At 48.4% G+C, this 16298-nt stretch overlaps 1 protein-coding gene across 9 annotated transcripts in view; it reads right to left on the reverse strand.

Annotated features, from left to right (window-relative positions):
- LOC138471647 (uncharacterized) overlaps positions 1-16298 on the reverse strand; it is a 341135-nt gene that overhangs the window by 87653 nt on the left and 237184 nt on the right. The window contains exons 4-5 of one of the 9 annotated variants that reach the window (XM_069609366.1): positions 15064-15185; positions 12490-12612 (exon numbers count right to left, since the gene is read on the reverse strand). The exons of 6 other annotated variants lie outside the window; for them this stretch is intronic. The gene's annotated coding sequence lies outside the window, so the exon portion shown is untranslated. The remainder of the gene's footprint in view (positions 1-12489; positions 12613-15063; positions 15186-16298) is intronic. 2 more of the 9 variants (XM_069609367.1, XM_069609365.1) reach the window with 2 other exon arrangements.

Consider the following 16298-nt stretch of genomic DNA (forward strand, 5'->3'; position numbering starts at 1 on the left):
AAAAGAAGGGTTCCTTTACCAACGGCGCGAGGCTAAAAGGAAGACGGTCCTTGCCGTACCGCTTCTTGATGACATCTGGGATGAGGGGCTCGCCCTCCTCAAGAACCCTGCCATGGAGCCGAAAAAGAGGGACCGGTACGAGAAGAAGTACCGGGTCCTCGACGCTGCCCCCTTGTGCCTTCGGTCACAACCTACCCCGGGTTCGGTCGTCTCGGCGGCGGCAAGGAAGAAAGCTGGGGGGGGCATCGGCCTCGACATCAACTTCCCCGCCGGACGGCGAGGGCAGGAAGTTGGACACGATGGGACGACGTATCATCTCATCCGCAGCGACGACTATCAAGACGGCCAATGCCCTGGCTATCGTAGCCTGCTACGACAGGGAGTTGTGGTTCAAAATCGCCCCTCTGTTAGACTTCCTTCTGGATGCCAAAAGGGCTGAGGCCTTTGAAATCCTACAGGAGGGGGAGATTGCTTCGGACCATGCCATCACGGTGGCAACGGACGTCGCCGACACCGGTTTCCGTCAGTTGGGCAACGGCATTTGCTTGAGACGACGAGGATGGCTCAAGGCCACGGATTTCCGCCAGGACGTACAAACCAAGGTTTTGGACATGCCCTTCGACGGGAACAACCTATTTGGGAAGGTGGTTGATGAGTCCCTTCAGGCCATCAAGACAGACACAGAGACTGCCCGGGCACTGGGAGTGCTCCAACAACGACGGCCGTCCTTTCGGAGCTCCGGAGGCAGACATGGTGCCTCCACGGGATCCAGCAGTGGCTCCTCCACTTACCGCCAAGATCTTCGTCCCAGGAAGCCTACAGGGGACGCGGCAAGTCAGGTGGTGCCCGTCGTCGACAAGGAGGTCAAGGAGGCAAGGCGGCCTCCAAACAAGATTGAACCGACCGTGGGGTCGGGCCCCCGCTGAAGCACCTCGGTGGGAGGCCGGCTGGCGAGGTTCATCAGCGTGTGGGAGTCCATCTCCACCGACCGTTGGGTGCTGGACGCCCTGGCCCAAGGGCATGCCCTCGCGTTTCAGAAGAAGTGCCCTCGCGTTCCACCCGTGGTCAAGGTACTTCCTCGTAAAAAAGAAGATAGGAGGATGGCACTGAACAAGTACATCAAGGCACAGAAGTTCCATATGGTCACCCTCCAGGATGTGCTGGGACAGCTGGAGGAGGGTGATTTCCTGTCTTCGTTGGACTTGGAGGATGCGTACTTCGGTGTCCAGTCATAATGTCGAACCAATAATGTCGAATTACAAAAATGTTGAATCCAAAAAGTCGAAAACAAAAATGTCGAATTTTTATTTTTTTTTATTTATATATTTTTTTTGGGCTCCGGGGGTAAAAAAAAGGGGTAAAACAAAAAAAAATTTTAAAAAAGGGGGGTTGGAGGGGGGACCCCCCCATTTTGAAAAAAAAAGCAACCAAAAAAAAAAATTCGACATTTTTGTTTTCGACTTTTTGTTTTCGACTTTTTGACTTTCGACATTATTGGATTCGACTTTTTGACTATAAACCCATACTTCCACATCCCCATTCTAAAAAGACACCGAAAGTTCCTCAGGTTCGTGGTCCAAGGGCGGCACTACCAGTTCAAGGCCCTCCCGTTCGGATTGAAGTCGGCACCCAGGGTGTTCACAAAGTGCCTCGCACCGGTGGCGGCGCGGCTGCGCCTACAGGAGATCCACGTCTACCCCTACCTGGACGACTGGCTCATCCGGGCAAAGACAAGGGAGCTCGCCGTGGAGCACACTGCGAAGACCGTCCGCTGCTCACAGACCTGGGATTCTCCATCAACTTTCCAAAATCCCACCTGGTTCCGTCGCAAGTCGCCCTGTTTCTGGGAGCCAAGCTCGACACAGTGGCGCAGCTGGCCTCGCCGTAGGAGGAAAGGACCAGGACCATTCTGGGAAAGGTGCAGCGTCTGCTGGCCACAGACATGGCCAGGGTAAGATCCATCAAGTCCTTCCTCGGGATGATGCCCTCCTGCATTTATCTGGTGCGCCTTTGCAGGCTTCGGATGAGACCCTTACAGGAGTTCCTCGACGCCCACTGGATCCAGTCGACGGGCAGCTCCGAGGACAGGATCCCTCTCAACGAGACGTTCCGTCAGGCGATCCGGTGGTGGAGTACCCGCTCCCATCTGTCGGTGGGCATGGACTTTCAGACCCCAGCTCACCAGGTGACAGTGACGACGGACGCCTCCCTGGAAGGTTGGGGAGCACACTCCGGAGATCTTCACGCAAGAGGCCTTTGGCTCCCGGAGGAGAAGTCTCTCCACATCAACATCTTGGAGCTCCGCGCGTTGTTCTGGGCCCTCAGGTCCTTTCTTCCGTCCCTCAAGGGCAAGGTGGTGAGGATCTTCACCGACACCACCACGATGTTCTATATCCGGAAGCAGGGCGGAACTAGGTCCCCGGCCCTATCCAAGGAAGCCCAGGATCTGTGGCATTGGGCCGTCCACCAAGGGATGTTTCTGGTGCCTCTTCATCTGGCAGGAATAAAAAACATGATCGCCGACTCACTCAGCAGGGAGATGCGCTCGTGCCACGAGTGGGAATTATGCCAGGATCAAGTGGATCGACTCTTCCAACGATGGGGCGAACCCCAAATTGATCTCTTCGCGACGGCGATGAATTCCAAGTGCCGGAGGTTCGCCAGCAGGTTTCCCCAGCCGAGGAGCATGAGCGATGCTTTCTCGTTCCCCTGGGACGGCCTATTTCTTTATGCGTTCCCTCCGCTGCCGTTGCTGCTCCGGCTCATCAACCAGCTCAAGAGGTCCCGGTGCAGGATGATCCTCGTCGCACCGGCGTGGCCGAGGCAGATCTGGTTCCCGGACCTTCTGGACTTGTCAACGTCCCCACCAGTCAAGCTGCCGACAGACGCAGACTTTCTCTCCAGAGAAGGAGGCACCATTCTTTGCCACAACCCGGAGTCGCTGAACTTGCAGGCCTGGCTCCTGCAGCACTAGAGTTTGGAGGGTACGACATCCCGGCCGACTGCAGAGAGGTTCTTGCAAAGGCCAGGGCGTCCTCAACTCTCAAGTGCTATGGACATAAATGGAAGAGGTTCTCTGTCTGGTGCCGTGCACAGAAGATTAACCCTCTGCGGATTACGGCCCCTCAAGTACTGCCGTACCTACTGTCGCTGGCCAAAGCTGGACTGGCTCACGCCTCCATCAAAATACATCTGGCTGCAATCTCCCGATATACCAGGACGATGGGACGGGCGTCCCTGTGGTCTCATCACCTGGTTAAAGAATTCATGAAGGGACTATTCTGATCATTCCCGCCGGTGAAGGCTCCTGCCCCGGCGTGGGAGCTTAATGTGGTGCTGACCAAGCTCCTGGGGGCCCCATTCGAGCCTATGCATTCGGCGCCTTTGAAGTTCCTGTCGTGGAAGATAGCTTTCCTCGTGGCCATCACCTCTGCACGGCGAGTGGGAGAGATCCAGGTCCTATCTTGCAAGCCTCCATACTTGACTTTTCATGACACGAGGGTGGTGCTGAGGACACAACCATCCTTTATGCCCAAGGTGCCGTCGGACTTTCACCTCAACGAGCCCTTGGTGTTGCCAGTTTTCTTCCCGTCGCCTTCGTCGCCGGCTTAGAGGACTTTGCACTCGCTGGATGTAGCTAGAGCGCTGAAGTTCTACGTGGACCGTACGAAGAGTTTTCGGAAGACGTCACAACTGTTTGTGAACTTTGGGACTGTGAATCAAGGGAAGGCTCTCTCGAAGGCTTCCATTTCCAGATGGCTCTCCGGCTGCATCATGCACTGTCACCGGTTGGCAAACCGACAGCTGCCCGGCCGTCCGAGGGCCCATTCGACCAGAGCGATCGCTGCTACCACGGCGTTCCTGTCTGGTGTGCCCCTGCTGGACATCTGCAGGGCTGCGACATGGAGGTCGACGCACACCTTCACAAGATTCTACTGCGTCGATCGGAACTCCAGGGAGGAGTCAGGGGTCGGCCAAGCAGTGTTGCGCAACCTGTTCGCCTAAGGTGAGCCTGGTGAGGAGGTAAGAGTTGCTTAATGTTGAGTTGTTGTATTACTTAATGTTGAGCCTGTTGCCACCTCCCGTGGTTGTGCATGTGTGTACTGCTATGTATTCTCTTATTCATGAGCATGTGAATCCATGCCAGACCCCATGCTGGAGAAGGAACAAGTTACTTACCTGTAACTGTTGTTCTCCAGCATGGGTCTGGCATGGATTCACATGCGAACCCTCCCGCCTACCCTTCTGCGGCTCTTCACTTGGTCATACTGCCACTTTGCGTGCTACCAAATCTGAGGATGGCTGCTGGAGGCTGGGCTTAGGGAGAGGGCATTCATTGGCTGGGGGCAGTATGACCCAGATACCAGTGATTGGTTACTACTAAGAAAGACAGATCAGAAACGAAAACTGAAACTGATTTTTTTATTTACAGAGGATTTCCGGCCTGACGACGGGGAATATTCATGAGCATGTGAATCCATGCCAGACCCATGCTGGAGAACAACAGTTACAGGTAAGTAACTTGTTCCTTATTGCTAATAGGTCTCTGACCTGGCGATAGAAAAGGACTGATGGGCGATGTGCGGGGTGGAGCCAAGGTGGGCGGGGTTACGGCCATGTGCCGGGCCCCGCGCAAGAAAGAGAGGAAGGACACATTTTTGGAAAAATGTTTGGATGCTTTTTACAAAGTGCTCCGGTCCCGTCCCACAGGACGGAGAGATGTCCCATAAGTATGGAGGAAAGCGACTGTGGACTAGGAGTAAGGTGGTCACTACAGTGAGTAACCTGGTTATTCTGTACTCACTCACGATAGTCATAAGGCTCACTCGCGGTAGAAAAAATACAATCGGAGGGACATCGACGCATGAGGGATTTTGGGTACACTATACGTCCCGTTAAGGCTAGTGTTACAGGCACGCCATGTCAACGTCCCCTTTCAATCCTCGAAAGACTAGATGCAATACTCTGCGATTACCACTAGATGTCAGACTATATGCACAGCATGTGAATCTAAGCAGATACAATCATCAGAAATGCTATTAAGGTGAGTAATGCATGTTTTACGACCTATTCCCCACCTCCGACCCCTCGAATCACCTTACCTAACCCCCATATTTTGGTGGTGGCAGGCCAAGAAGCAGGGACACCAGAAAAGGGGGGTGGACCACCCCAGCGCTGGGGCGGCACGGGATGTCACTGACAGGCACCGCTGCAAGTGGGAGCCAAAGGGTCCTGGGTGGGTCCCTTTTGCCCCGCTAAACTGCAAAGTAAGCATTTGTTAGTTTTGCTGTGATCGGATTCCGGTCAGTAAAGTGGGATAGAACGAATTGCAGCGCTTCAGTGAGCTGGGAAACAGAAATAATCTTCAACGCATGCTCACGTAGGATCGTTTGGGTCAAGTCATGGGCAAGGTTGTATCGGACGGCGTATGGTGGTAAGAAGAATGGTTTTGTATTAAGGGGAGGATCTCGTTTCCAACTAAGGGGGGCGAGCCGTGGGGAGCCGCCTCCCTAGTTACTTCGAGCATTCTGTTTTTTCTGGTTTTCGGTGTCTGCCACAAAGTGGTTTACTATGGCCACCCCACCCCCATTCACAGCGCATGCAGCAGAGTTGTGGGTGCACTCGGATGTAAAGTATCCATGTAGTTCAGAAGGATCCAAGCCACAGAGGCGGAATGGAGATTTCTTTGCTTGGGAACGTTTTGTTTGTGAATCCTTTGAGTGTCGGATTAAGCGCGGTACAAAGCTATAAGCCTAGAAGTGTTTTAGTGCGGGGGAAGAGGCAGGCAGGAGACAAGTGACATTGGTGGCAAGTATGACAGTAATGACAATGTCAGGAAGGAGGAGGCCAAACAGGATGTGAGGTGGAAAACTTTGACCACAAGCTTTATTGTAACACAAGCCATGGTGCAAAAAAGAAAATCAACCATAACATCATAAGAAAAATAACAAATATATTTTGGGGACAGAAGGATCAGGTGAGCGGGGGGCCATACTCCCTGGTAGGGCCAACTCGAGGCTGATCCCTGCCACCATTCATACATAAAAGCTTGTGACGTTTGGTGGACCCACCGTGTGAGCTGTGTCTGTTCTTTCTTTCTTGGCTTTGCATTTGACCTTCATCTGCATGGTTTTGTCTTTACCACGTAAGGTGGAGAGGTATGTGCTTTACATAAACCTTTGAGCGCTTTAGCAGGCTTTGAGGTATGTGCATACCTTCTTATCGTTCTTGTGTCCCACTTGTGATTTCGCCCCCGGAGGGGCATTAGTAATATTTTATCCTCAGAGGTGGATTCTGGAGCATTTGCTTGCCTTCCCTTGATCTCTTTGTGGTGCGTCGTGTGAGCCTGTTCCACTGTGTTTAGGCATTCTTTTCAGCTCGCTCTAGCCCCCTTGTGATATGGCCCCTGGTGAGGCGCTATTCATTTTCATCCTCAGAGGTGGGTTATTGAGCTTCCACTTGCATACAACCTGATCTGGGTTTGGGGTGTGTGCCCTTCCATGCTCTCAGGGTGAAGGATTGGCATTCTTTTGGCTCATGATCCACTTGTGTTTGAACCCTCTATGTATTGTTATTGCATTGTTTCTCCTTGGGGAGTGTGTTCTGTGAGCCTTGCATTTGTATATTATTTTAATTTGACCATTTTATGAATGGCGTTTTAGCCTTTGCGTATGCCAATTGTGTTTAAATTGGCGTTTTCTTCGCTCATGATGTTATGATGTTATGCATGTACTTCTAACGCGCCGAAAGGCCGTGGGCATCAGGGCGCGGAGAGCCGATAAATTCACATCCTGATCCCAACTAACAGTTACACCGAAAAGACATTAGAGGCATGCCTTTGTCGACGAATTTTACTGAAACAAGAGAGTTTTCAATGATTTCCTGAACCTCAGATAATTCTCCTCTTGCTGAAGAGTGGTCCACAGTTTGTTCCAATATTGTGCTGCCTTAACCTGAAAAGATCTACCTCGTCCTAGTGAGTGATTTGCACAGGGTATATTCAGTAGGCCCATATCAGCTGATCTTAGGCATCTCTGAGGTATGTAAGATGAAAATTGTTTTTTAAAGTAATTCTTCTGTGGCTCGCCAAATAGGCGCTTGTGAATTATCGTTGTCGCTTTAAATATGACTCTCCCAGTGTAGAGCTTTTCTCCCTGTTGATATGCTCTCTGTTTTTGATTCCCTTAACTATGCGAACTGAATCATTTTCCATTACTTGGCACCTTTCTATTTCCCTCTTGGTGGCTCCAAGTAATAGGGCGCTGCCATAGTCTAAGCGTGACAGTATGATTGCTCTTGCGATGGTGGCTGTATTTTCTTCATTGATGAAGGGTCTAATAGCTCTCAGTAGGCGTAGTTTTTATGCAGGTACAACCATCATCCCGAGTGTTTTAGCTGGAGGCATTACCTGGATATTAGCATCTTTGATAGTAAAAGCTTTATATTCCGCCCCAAGCTTGGATCTGGCCTGTCGTGTTCCGAAAATCAACAGTTCGGTCTTTGAGTTATTCAGACACATCCAATGATGTTGCATCCAGAGGTCTATAATCTTATAGACCTCTGCTATTTTTGCGCTATCCACTTGTGTTTGAACCCCCTGTGCGTTGTTATTGCATTGTTTTCCTCGGGGGTGGGTTCTATGAGCCTGAGTTTCAATAATTGCATTCTCTTCGCCTTAACAGGTTTAAAAACATTTGTGACCCTTGCATTTATATTTTGTTATTGTTTGACCATTTTTTGAAGGCGTTTTAGCCTTTGTGTATACTTATCCGGGTTTTAAAACTTTCCCTAACCTATTTGTGAAACTTTTGGCTATTATTGAGGATCTACCTGGCCCCTGCTAGTGTGGTTCCTCATGGCTGTTGCAGGGTGGGAGGGAGCTTTTTAGATGATGGATTCAGGATCAGGAAGCCTGCTGGGTGCCTGGCAGGAGAGAGGCACGGAAAGAGAGGGTCTACCTTGCCCTCCCTGGTTATAGGACGATTTTGGCCTGTAACCGTCCAGATGGGAGGGGGGGCCTTTGATGTGAGGTGTCAGGGGCAGGGACTACCTGTTGTCCCCTGCCCCTGCCACCTCTCTTCCCTGGTGGGCGCCCAGCATTCTGGGTCCCCATTGTTCTGGAGCCTTGGCCGCCCGCCCTAGCACCTGCATGCAAAGTTGGGCAGCACCTGGAAGGTGCTTCCCCGGCCGGGCCCATAACAAACCCACCTCCCAGCTTATGCCCTCGGGCCTCCCATGAGGGAGGGCCCATGTTTATAAGCCTTGAAGTCTTTTAGTGCGGGGAAAGAGGCATGCAAGAGAAAGTATGACAGTAATGTCAGCGTCAGGAAGGAGGAGGCCAAACAGGATGTGAGGTGGAAAACTTTGGCCACAAGCTTTATTGTAATACAAGCCATGGTGCAAAAAAGAAAAACAACCATAACATCATCATAAGAAAAATAACACAAATATATTTTGGGGACAGAGGGATCAGGTGAACGCGGGGCCCTACTCCCACGTAGGGCCAACTCAAGGCTGATCCCGGCCGCCACCCTGAGGGGGTGCTGCCCGGCGGCCCCTCATGTCCCCTAAAAACAGATGACAAAACTAAGAAGAGCCCCTGGCTGCTAGGGACCAGAAGATATTTCTGGTGAAGATGTCCATGCCCTCTATGGACAGGTGGAACCCTGTTGCTGCAAAACAGGGCCCGATTGTGCACTGTGATCCCGTGCTTTATGAATTTCAGACCTGAAAATAGGCAAACATTGGCCACTGCTTTATTTAATTTGCGCCTGGATATTTCAATGGTTTTATTGGACTCTGCGCCCTGCCAATGCTGGCGCGGGATGATTTCGAACATCATGACTTCCGTTCGTAGTCTTAACATGTGTGCAATGGATCGGAGGGAGGTGCAGATTTTCCGCAAGGAGGGGCTTTCTGCCGATTTGGGGCAAATCATTGCCCCCGATATGGATGATGAGGAAATTGGGGGGGAGGGAAGCAGGCCCCAAGGAGGCCGGAGAATTTCCCCAGCGCATGCCTGGTTTGCCCCACCAGTAAGTAATTCTGTCCTGAAAATGCATGACTTCCTGGGTGTCCTCCAGCCATCTGCTGGCCCTGGTGATAAATGAATGACCCACAATCCATGCAGTTTTGGAGGGTAGGTTACCTGTGAGCACAAGGAGGGCAAAGAGAGAAGGGATGGGAGAGAGGAGGACACTGTTAGATAAGGTCTTTCCTAATATATCTTTTATAAGCCCCAGATTTCCAACCTCCTATCCCCTTTATGGCTTTTTCCTGCAACCCCTCATCCAAGCTGATGTTGCCGCTCCTTTCCTAAAGGAGTGCCACTTCTATTGTACTCTCTCTAAATACCCCTATGCGAGAGATAAAGGGGACAAATAGAACCAATAAGTGTTCCTGTCTGCTGTGCGTATCACAGAGCATTTCGAGAACATAACAATGATCACAGAACTCTGTATTTGATAAACAAGTCTGTGATAAAAAGGTTGTGTGCGTGAATTAGTAAATGCATAACAGGCACAAGGCTTGTTGCTCACATCACTGTTCACAATACTGACCCAAACATTAAAATGTTTGTAACCATGAAACATACATACTCATTCGGACATCTTGGATGCAAGGATAAAATGACTGCGAAATCAGCCATTGACCTGGGGTAGAAGGTCTCTTTTTCTTCTAGGTTCTGGAGCACTTTAGATGAGGAGGGGCTGGGTCTCAGTCCGAGCATGCCCAGTCCCCAGTACAGAAAAGTCTTTAGGGAATTATATGGATAGACTGGAATCATTACCCTACAAGAGAGTGTGTGTCTCCAGAGCATTTCAAAGGTGGTGTTTGGAATATGCATTCATTTATTGGAAACAAAGGAATGCTTAACTTTGAACCGGTGGGCTAAAAGGCAGCTGTCTGGGTAGGCCTCTTCCTGCACCACCTTCCCTGATCTGCTTAAGCTCTGCTCCCTGGGTAGCTGCCCCCTCAGCCCGCCCCAAGAAACAGGGTGGTCTTGTGTGAGAAAGCAATTTGACAAGATAAAATGTCCCCAAAATGCCTCCGGGATCGAAATGACCATGTAAGCCCAATGTCATTCATCATACCTGTATCATTGCTCAGAGTCTGAATCATCATTAGAATGTGTAACAAAAACAGGCCCACATCTGCTGTGCAAAAATACAAATAGAGTAAATGATCAGAATCATAACACGCATCAATTTAAGACATTTTGGAAAAACATTTCCGCTGTATTCTCTCTGCATAACAATTCAATTAATTATTTAGTTGAAAGGTCTTACAGACTCAATAGTGATCATGCAGTACCTAGGGCGATATTTCTCTGTATGTCCCCTCAACAATATATGGCAAGATTGCCCCACTTACACGCAGGTTCTACCCAAACCAGATCATGAGGTCTGCCCACCTTCCATGCTTTTTGATGTCCAAAGTAACAAGGCTGCTCTCAACAATACATTATAGCATTGCCACTGTAAAACAAATGTTCATGTCGCAAGTGCCCACATCAAATCTCAAACTCTGTCTCAGTATATGCCTCTGCTGTCCCTAGCTAGGCATCATGCCACTCATTGCTCAAAAGCTGCACCTGTATCACACACACGCACACACGCACACACGCACACCTTCACGCAAAAAAGCATTCAACAAACAATTTTAAAACATAAGTTTTTCTTGGTTATGAAGGTTAACTATTTCAAACTGACAGGAAAACATGAGATGGCCTTAAACTATACTTCCCATCTGAATAAGTTCAAAACCTAGATACCCATACATGCCAAGTCTCCCGCAACTTGCACAAGAATCCAGCAGAGGGAGACAAACTCAAGACAAGCCCAAGCACTCACTCCTGCCTAAAATAATGAAAACCCCAATGGAATCCTATGGGGACATTCCTTTTCCTGCTTTCTGGAGCAAAATCTCCCTCCAACTTGGTCGAGATACTTGGCATGTCAGAGGCAGTGTGATAAACCTTTCTGCTTGTAGTCATCGTTTGAGAAAGGTATGTATCATTTAGGCAACGTTTGCATATTAATCATTTATCTGCCACACTTAAGCCGGTGCGATAGCACAGCGAGTAGAGCGCTCGCTTTGACATCTGTGCAGTGCCTGCTAACGCAGGTTTGAATCCCCGCAGTGCCAAACTCAGCCTTTCATCCTTCTGAGGTTGGTAAATGAGCACCCCACACCGTGGGTAATAATAAGCAGCGCTCAGATACCTGAGGATTTGTAGTGCTATATAAAATGCTAAATTATTATTATTATTATTATTAATAAGGATGGCTGCGATTATTATTATTATTATTATTAATAAGGATGGCTGCGATTTGTGATGGTGAAGTTGCAACCCTTGCATTGCTTTCAGTGCCTCTTGCCAGAGACACACCTACAATAAAACAACAAACCTTGGAGGCAGACTATTTATTTAAATGATGGAGGAAAGTCTACCTTCAGAGAATGTGGGCAGAACACACATACTTTTATAAACCCCCTTCCCGTTGCCAGCATGGAATGTTTTGGGGACTTGTGTGAATTAGCTGCAAATGATGCAATTTAACGCCCAATAGGCCATAGACAGTGCTGAAAAACATGATACGATTTAAAGACAAAATGCATATTTTAATAGCATGTTAAGGCTTTGGTTGTGATGTGGTATGAGTGACACTCCAGTCGGGGTGTCTCTGAGGTGTCAGTGGGCAGTCCGAAGGAAACTCTGGGGCAAGTGAATAGAAACTGGGTCATGAATTTGTGCCATGGTATGTAGCATCACTTAGTCCAACATCAGTCAGGAAGAATGTTTTTCGTTGATATAAACAAATACATATGATCAAGTAAAAAATGATGTCCCAATTCGTGGGTGGTATGTTGCAATACATGGTAACAATAACCAACTCAATATCTTTGTGCCTTCCACCCTAACCGACAACACAATAGAACATCGACCTGCTGAAGAAACAGCTCTACACCAAATGTTCCTATACACTACACTAAATAATCACAGATGAACAAACACACCTTGAACACCATTCTGACAGATACCAAGCGGTCGTTTTTTTTGTTTTTATATTGTGACCTCAATCACTTCCAAGGCCTTCAATGTTTTCATTTATGTGACAGTGAGATTAAAATGTTTGTCCAGAATGACACTTTGCTTAAGCAGAGAAACAGGGATTTAGACCTACTCTGCAATGTATATGCTTGGCCACACATTTTATGACCTATACTAGATACAAATACCTATGTTTTGAGTTTCAAGGGCTGCATGAATACTGTTTTATAGTGGTTACTTGCGAAATGGACAAATGCATAGTAAAGCAACCTGGCAATATGTAAATCCTTATAGAAACATGTTAAACCAAAGAATCACTGTTCCTTTATTTCCACATCCTGAATGGAAAGTGACGAGTCCTAGAATGCAACATTTTGCATTTGTATTTCTATTTATTTAAGAACAGGATGTCTTTTCGAACAGACATTACTTACCAAGTTCGGCAATTAAAGAGCAGGGGCAGTCCTAGGATAAGGTGCCTTTATATAGGCTCAGTGCTGTTTTCAAGGACGTATGCTGGACAGTGAAGGGGTAAGTACATAAATCAGGGACAGGGACTGGAAGACAATAACACAGGTTTAACATAGGGCGATTGAGAACAGTAGTTACATATTTACAAATTAAATAGAGTATTCAGAGGGCAGGACTCGGGGGAGGTGGGTTGGGTTGGGTGGTTCGTTTGGATTGGAGTTGCTGGGGCCAGAGGTGCTCTTTCTATTTCTGGAAGGTGGATTTGAGTCCTGTTTTAAAGAGTACCAGTGAAGAGAGTCTTTGGATGTTTGGGGGCATGTGGGAGAATTCCATTGGAGTGGCATAAGTAAGGAAAAGGAGCAAAAGCGGGAGGAGGCATTAGGGGGCAGGGAACCAGTAGGTTATGGAAGAGTCAAGGAGCAAAATGTTTGAGACAGAGAGTATAGTGAGATGCATGTGATGAGGTCTTGGGCGGGGGAGGGGCAAGACCGCAGATGGATTTATAGAAGAGTAGCAAGAATTTAAAGAGATAAATTCTGCTAGATAGCCATCCACATAGTGAAGGTAGGAAGAAGTAGGGGAAGGCCGGGGTTGGTTGAAAAGGGGTTGTGTTTCAAAGTTGAGGACTTTGTTGAGGGGAACAACAAGGTAGAGGGGTCGACCCAGAAGTAGGCTTGCACAGTAGACCGGTTTGCTGAGTTCAAGTAGAGAAAAGGGATTTACTTGAGTGGCATGTTACGAGTGGGAAGATTTTCCAAATGTTTAGGAGGTGGGGCCAGGCTGCAGGGGATGAACTGGTAGATTTTCAGGTTGCTGTCAAAGTGAATGCCAAAGTGGCGAGCAAAGGGTGAAGGTATGAGGTATTCGAGCAAAGAGATGGGAGCGTGGAGGGTGTGGTTGGTATTTGAGACATGACGAAAAACGACTTCTCTCTTTGAAGAGTTTAGAATTAGACAGCATAGAGCCATCCTATGTCAAATAGTAGTAAGACAGTTGGTTATGTGTTCGGAGATTGCAGGGACGAAGGAGGAGGAGAATAATACCCTGAATATTGTCAACAAAGAGGGGATGGTTAAAGTCAAAGGAAGACAGGAGTTTGCCAAGGGAGGAGATATATAGTTTAAAGAGAAGTGGGTCCGAGGACTGATCCTTTGTGAACACCCACAGGAAGAAGTGTTGGGAGGAGGCGTAGAAGTTCCATGATATGGAGAAGGAGTGGTCAGAGAGAAAGGAGAACACCAATTCTTATACACTGTCATTGAAGCCAAGGAGGGAAAAGAGCTTGAAGAAGGGAGGGGCGATCCACTGTGTCAAAGACAGCTTAAAGGACCAGAAGAATGAGAATGGAGAGGTGAGAGTGATGGGCAGTGGTAAGAGAATTGGCGGCGTGAATGAGAACACTGTCAATGGAATGTTTGGGCTGGAAACCAAATTGGAAGGGCCGTATCTCGAGATGTTGATTATGAAGTTAAAGACAACCTTGAGGGAATGAGAGAAAATGGTCTGTAGAATGAGGTGTGGTTGGGTGGGGTCCGTAGTTGGTTTCATTATGAGAGGTGTGTCTGGCTGTTGTAGAAGGCTGGAAAAGTACCAGTTCACATAAATAGGTTGAATAAGGTGAAGTGAGCTGAAGTGACAGGTCCAAGTTCCTTAATTTGTGGCACAAAGGAGTCAATGGGACGCGGGATGGGTTGGCAGAGTGCAGGATGGGTAGACGTTCAGTGGGGAGAAGTGAGATGGGTGTGTGTGGGGAAGATGGGACAGCAGGAGAATGAGAGATTGAGTGAAAGATACGAGTGCACAAGGTGTCCCATATTTCTGTAATTTTGATGGAGAGAGAAGGGGACATTGAGAAATGTGTAGAGTGGAGGGGGAGGATGGCCTGGAGGGTCCTGGATAGTTTACAAAGGTGCAAGTGGATAGAGATAACAAGATGAGTATAATAAAAGCATGTGGAAGTGTCAAGCGCTGTGTTCCCTGTCAGTAGAGAGACCTTGTAGGCCATAAGAAGAGTGTGCCATTGACATAAGCAGCAATGCATGGTTCTCCCCAGCAGCTCATTGATGATGATGTAGACAGGAAGGTTTAAACGAGTGGACAGGGCAGTGATTATTGAAGGGGTAGACAGTGGCGAGTTGAAGTTGAGCTCAATGTAGTGAGCAAGTGGAGGTGAGAGAGCTTGGAACGAGATGTTGACTTGGTCGAGGCAGGGGAAAATGGAGTCGGGCTAAAATGTACATTTGGGGATAGATGAGGGAGGAGGATGGGAGAGTGGAAGAGGAATGGAGAGCTTCAAGTGACAGAGCGGTCAGGCGGGAAGTCTGAACAGTGGAAGTTGAGGAGAGCAAGGTGGAAGCTGGGAATATGATGCAAGTCTAAAAATCTCCCGTTTTACACCTTAAGACACATACCAAAAGACATTGTGTAGTGAGAACATTTGACTATATCTACATAAAAGCAAACTTTTTTGTATGTCAAGCTAGTAGACATCATGAATATACATTAATCTTTAAAAGGAGCTGCATTGTGTTACTCACTTTTAATTGTCTTGTTAGCAGACACACACTTGGCAGGTCACTGGAGCGGTGTGGAGTCCTTTATTTAGAAATGTTCCATCACTGTGTCAGTTGAGGAACAGTCATGGCAAAGAATAGCACTGCTAAAAAATATATATATATATTTTATAAAAAAGTGGCAGGCGCCGAGGCAGAGAGAAGTAGCACACACCACACAATTACTTGTCAAGGTATTTGAATGTATTTATTACAAAAAATGCAACAATTGTATTTTCCTTTTTTTTTTTTTTTTTAAACCGTTGAGATGTTTGTACATCCTGCAGACCTAGACCTCTTTGGAAATTGATACAATTAACATCATGCAACCGTCCCCCACTCGTTCTGGAAATGGTCCTGCTGAAAAGTATGGTGGCTTATCGTAGCCTGGCAACACCGAGTCCTGCTTCCCCATCCCTGGCGTACCTAGCGGCTCAGCGCCAAGCAGTGAGCATTCCCATGGCAACACCGAGTCCTGCTTCCCCATCCTTGGCGGACCTAGCGGCTCAGCGCCAAGCAGTGAGCATTCCCATGGCAACACCGAGTCCTGCTTCCCCATCCCTGGCGTGCCTAGCGGCTCAGTGCCAAGCAGTGAGCATTCCCATGGCAACACAGAGTCCTGCTTCCCCATCCCTGGCGGACCTAGCGGCTCAGTGCCAAGCAGTGAGCATTCCCATGGCAAGTTCCCCAACATGTACTGAGCACTTATGCACCACTAGGAGCCAAAAATACAGTCCCACATGTATTACATATTCCAGAATACAGCATATAAAATAACACTGCCACCCCGCTGGTCTCATACCACCCCTCAAATTGCTAGCCAGAGAAAGACAGAAACTAGGGATTGGTGGGTGGGAAACAAGAATCATTTAGCTATAAATAAGGGTGAGGGCATGCGGGTGCGCAGGACACAGAGTACACGCCCCTAAGAGTTGCCCTTTTATCCTGGTCAGTTACTGGTGCGTCTGAAAGCAACACGGCGTCGCAATGTCAGTGACATCAGGATGACAGAACCCTCTCCTAATGGATCATCCCCTACCCCCGGCACCACGCACCCAACAACGCCGCTCAGCCCCAAGCATGCTCTTGGGCTTTGCTTTGATAGGGTGCTTTTTGGCCCTGTATTTTGTCTTGTTTATGATAGCTTTAAAGGGGAGCAGGTCCATTAAAATAGGACCAACAGGCAGTGGTAGAAGTGGGCCGGGAGCAGTGCTCCTCTA

This window comes from Ambystoma mexicanum, chromosome 8 (genome assembly GCF_040938575.1).
Source record: "Ambystoma mexicanum isolate Mex_15411 chromosome 8, UKY_AmexF1_1, whole genome shotgun sequence".
In the NCBI taxonomy this organism is placed as follows: domain Eukaryota; kingdom Metazoa; phylum Chordata; class Amphibia; order Caudata; family Ambystomatidae; genus Ambystoma; species Ambystoma mexicanum.